This window comes from Apteryx rowi, unplaced genomic scaffold (assembly GCF_003343035.1).
Source record: "Apteryx rowi isolate R43461 unplaced genomic scaffold, aptRow1 scaffold_70, whole genome shotgun sequence".
In the NCBI taxonomy this organism is placed as follows: domain Eukaryota; kingdom Metazoa; phylum Chordata; class Aves; order Apterygiformes; family Apterygidae; genus Apteryx; species Apteryx rowi.
The window spans coordinates 1885429-1890547 of NW_020450983.1; positions in this window are offsets into that span (position 1 = coordinate 1885429).

Genomic DNA, 5119 nt, shown 5'->3' on the forward strand with positions numbered 1-5119 from the left:
GCTTTGGGGTGAAGCGTTTGGTGAAGACGCCGGCAGGGGCGAGGGAGGCCCCGCAGGCCGAGGCGGGGCAGGAGAAGCGAGGGCTGCGGGACGCCCGGTGCCGCGCAGCCAGGCCCCGGCGGAGGTGAGTCCTGCGGGGCGTGCCGACGGGGGTGCCGCTGGGGGGAGGGAGCCTCCGCGGGGCCGGAGGGCATCGGGAGGCGGCGTGGTGTGGCGTGGGGKCCTGGCCCGCGGGGGTGGCGGGCACACGGATGCTGTTCGGGGCCAGGCGGTGGCCGCTGCGGAGAGCGGGGCGCCGGCAGGGTTTGGGGCCGAGTCCGTGCGGGATGAGCCCCCTCCCGCAGCCGAGCGGGCTCCGGAGGGGTGAGCGGGGCGCACGGGGGAGCTCCGTGGTGGGCAGCAGCGTCCTGCGGGCGCGGGGCCGAGCCCCGGGGCTGGGGGCTCGGTGCGGAGGCCTCTGGTGTGTCTAGCGGCAGTCCTGCTCCACGTGCGGCTTCCCAGGCGAATTGGGGAAGGCTTCTCTTCCTTGCCCCTTCCTCGTCTCCCTAAAACRGCCCAGCCCTCGCTTCTGCAGCCGCTAGTCCCCCTCGAACAGGTGGATGCTTGTCTTCTCGGCTGTGGCTCATCCAGGCCTCTCTGGGTGGTCWGGCTCCCTGGTGCTTGATTAGTTCCCTCATAATTAATAATTTGGAAAAGTGCTTTGCTCAGGGTGGTAACCGGCTGCGGATCTTTGTCTCTTCCACGTGAATAAAAAATTGTTTTGAATTTCAGCACTTCACAATTGTTGGCTTTCACTAGAGCATAGCTTGTAAACTGTATTTGAGCAGATTCCTTAAATCATCTCAAGAAATCGATGAACTTTCTCCTCACTGCAGCCTTCAGAGCTTCGTACAGTGTCAAATAATGGTTCCTTATATTTCTTCTTAATGAATCTTTACGTAGGAGATGCTGAGAAGAAGCATGTGTGCTGGCTCACAACAAATGTCCTATTGACTACGGTGACCTCTGGGGGTGGGTCCCCCTGTAATCTGTAACTCCTGGGTGAAGCGGTAAATCAGAAAAATCTCACGTATAAACCTTGGATTTGTCTTGGTTTAAGCGTAGAGGCAATGCATAACCTTCTCTGGGCTCCATGCTGAATTTCCCCCCGTGGGATGGTGAAATGGAAAAAATCTAAAAGATCTAAACAGAATTTTAGCAAAAGAGTAGCTGACTGCACGGGCAGGTGATGCATTTAAAATAGTTCGTGTTTTTAAAACCCCTTACAAGTACTTAGTTAATCATCTTAAATATAGAACAGAAGTACTGTCTTGAGTGTTCCTAGTGGTGGTTCTGCATTCGGTTGCTGAAGCTAAATCAAGAGGCCCACTTGCTTTATTTCTGCTCTGAGTCATCTGCAAAGGTTTCGGAGGAGAGCGAGGGGCTCGCTGCTGATGTCTTTGGAGGCTGCTGGTGCCTGAGGCTGAGCGCTGCCTTTGGTGCTCTGCTTTCAGCGCTGTGCAGAGGGGCTCGGTGGGAGAAGGGGGGTCCAGCCATGCCGAGGCGGTGACGAGCTCCTGGTGTTGCGAGGCTGGGCAGGGTGCTCTGTCAGCAGCTCCGAACACAGCTGGTGCAACAGACCATATTGTCTAAAAAAACTTAGTTCAACATATGATTTTTCTAAYGTGTACATTAAATACCTTATTATTTGAGGCTATTACTGTTTCTAACCCAGCTCTCTATTACTCCAGGGAAAGCAATGCATCATTAGCATCTGCTGGGCTCTAATGGCAACAAGCGCGGCCCACTGGCATCCTTGTGTGTGTCCAGAACAATTTTATTTTGTAGGCCATTGAATACATCACTGTTGCACATTTGCTTTGTTTTTTATAGCCCGTGTACTTTGGGTATAAAACCGTGCCAGCTGCTCTAGTGGCAGCATGAGCCATAGCCTGTGCTGTTTTGGAGCTTTTGATTTTGGTCCCACTGCCCTGTGAATAGCCAAGGGGTTTGAGCCAACAGCCGGGGGACGCAGCCGTAAAAATGCCACCAGCCACTTAGGAACATACTCTCAGGAGGTCTTTAAAAATGGTCTAGCAGTGTTGCTGAGTGTGTGTGCATTTGGATATATGCACAGGCCTGGCCTGTGTGTGTGAACGCGTACTGGGGCGGGTGCCATGGTGCAAGAGGTTCCTCAGGGGCTAGAGGAGCAGGAGATAGGTAGGCACATGGGGCCCTTTAGCTCATAGACTTTAAATTAAGTGCATGTTAAATCAATGCTTAGTAAAACATTATTGCGTGAAGATTACAATATGGTCTTAACTCATAGACGCTTAATTCTCACATAACCCATGGTCATGTAAAGAGAATAACTGTATTTAAGGTAACTTAAAAGGGGAGAAAGCATTTTCTGTCCTGATGTAAGACATTAGGGAACAAGTGGTGCATAAGCGGGCCATGCAAAAGACATGGTGTTTGAAGAGCGGAAATGAAGATAATTTTCCATTATGCAAGTAATGGCAAGGACTTATCAGGCAGCAGAACAGAAATAAATTGCTGGGGCTGGGAGCAGAGGTATGGGCAGGGCTGAGTGTGGATTTGCAGTGAAGGTGACAAATACGCTGTTTGTATGGATTTCCCTTCTTGTTTTAATGAAGGGTAGTACATAGTAACAACGCTTCCCCCTCCTTTCCGTTAAGCTGAGCAGACTTTGAAGTATATACTTCCCCTCCCTAAGCAGGAATTGAAATCCCTAGCAATTACTTTCAGATGTGCTTGAATTATAATGCTGCCTTGCTTCCTCCTGGGACCCGGCTCAGCTACGAGTTGCTGGTGCTCGGTCTCGCCGGAGGCCCCCCTACGGCGCTGCGCGGGCGGGTGAGCAGCCCCGCTCCAGCGTGTGTGCGCTGCTCTGCGGCTGCACCACGTCCCAACAGCGTCTCCCCAGCGCTGTCGTTTCATGGTCTGTCTCGCAAGTGTGAAATTTCACAGTAATCTGTGCCGGTGTGGTGAGGGGAGTGTTTACACATTTCCCCATAATGCAGTTTTCGGGGCCAGAGAAACACTCCTGGTCCTAGCAGAAACTTAATGTGAGCTGCTGCACTCAAGCCAGGCTGCCCTGTGTGAAAGCAAGGAGAAACCTGGCCCTCTAGTTCCAGCAGTGTTTCCTGGTTGCGTTGTTGGAAGTTTGTTCTGACAGTAATTTCTTAAATGTGTTCACAATTTACTTATTTTCTCTATAAAAGTGGCTAGTTTCCTGAATGCCCCTGTTTTTGAGGTGTTGTAGGAGCTGGTGCTGCGGATCTGGCACTCTTGTTTTCTTATCTGCTGCTTCATCGTGACTTCACCGTGGTGACATCTGTTGTCAGAAAGTCAATACAGTGAGTTTGGGAAGAGCTACAACTGCTTAGGAAGTGGATGCATCAAGCTAAGCAGTTGATCTATCAAATTCACCTGCAGTATTTGTTTCAGTAATGGATTGCAGTCTGCGATCCAGTTAAGTGATGGCCTTGGCAGTCACCRAAGTACTAGTTCAGCCTGCCTGGCTCTGTGGTAGAAAAAAGTCTCTTCAGACAACAGAGAAAATGTTTGTCCTAGTGTTCTTGAAGAAAAAGCAGAAAGTTAGGCTGCCTAGAGGGAAAATGCAGCCTGGTCCCTGCTCCCTCCATACCCCTTTGCCTGTTCACACGCCTGGTGCAGGTGGGTTTTGTGTGAGAATATGCTTGGCACAGCTCTCCACTGTGATTTTTGGCTGTAAATGCCTGAAGAGAGCCTTTAATACTCAGATTGATTGAGTGAAATGACTAAAAAGAATACTGCCATTATAGCCATGAATCAGGATTCGGATTTGATTGTGTATTTTATTTTTAAATGTGATTCGGCTGAAAAGGCCTGGGGTTCCAGCAGCGGAAGTGATAGGCACGGCGTCAGCTGTGACGGGCCCTGAGCTGACTCACGAGACAATGCAGCTGATTTTCCTGAGCGCCTCTACTCCGATGGCGGGTTGAGATCTGAGGGGAAGCAGAAATGTTCAGTAGGTAATATTAAAAAAACAAAACAAAACCCCCCCAAAACCCCAGCTGGTTATTTGATGGGACTAAGCTTTTTAGCTTAGTGAAGGATGAATATTTCTGGATGGAGTTCAGCAGGTTCATAATGGTGCCAAATCCAAGACTAGCTAGCTGGGAACATGTGAAACCCACTTGAAACATAGCAGGGATTTGACAATAACACACGGAATCAACCTTTATTTATTTATTTAAGCAGAGGATTTAAGCCTCCTGCTCCACCTTTGGGATCAGGATTGAGTATGTGGGTTTCACATCCTGAGACTAGAGTGATTTTTAAGCTTTTAAAGGCAAGGACTGTCTTTTACTATGTGTATATCACGTAGCACAACAGAGACTTACTCTTGCAAGGATCCTGTCCTGGTAGTGCAATACTGTTATTTTGCTATATCAGATGACTCCAACTAACCAAATAAATAACCAGTGTTCCTGCTCTGCTGTGGGCGATGGACTTTGTTTTTTCTCGTTGTGCTGATGGATGGGTGCCCCTCAGTGAAGCAGCTTTGTAGTGCAGGGGAAAAGCAGCCTGCTTCCTGTGGACCCCAGCACTCTGGTCCCAGCTGCAGGCCAACCCTGTTTGAGGTTGGAATCCCCATAGCAAAAGAAAAACAATTTTCTCTGAAAAGCATTATTGGATTGCTTAGAAAATTCCCATTTTGAACCTCATATGTAATATCTGATTTTAGTACGAAGGTGACCATTGGGTATGTTAGTGGTATTGGGGGGGGGGGGGAAGCGAATTTAGGAAGCTCTCAGGATTAGAGACCTTCCTGGGGAGTACAGCTTTTTCTCTGGATCACTGTTTTTAATGGATAAAGATTAAAAGAGGTTTTCAAGAGAAGGTTCTTGAAGTTATAATTTAAGACTAATGATGTTTAAGAGGATCATTATTATCCATAAAACAGTTTCCTCTGCTTTTAAAATCATGGAACTTGAATCTAGTCATGTGTAGATCTTCAAATCAAGAGTTTTCCTATGGATAATGAAGTTCAAATATTGCCTAATTATGTCCCCTCTTGGAGAAACGCTGGCTTATGGATTCTGTGGCTTAGAGCTTTCTAGCATGAGCACCT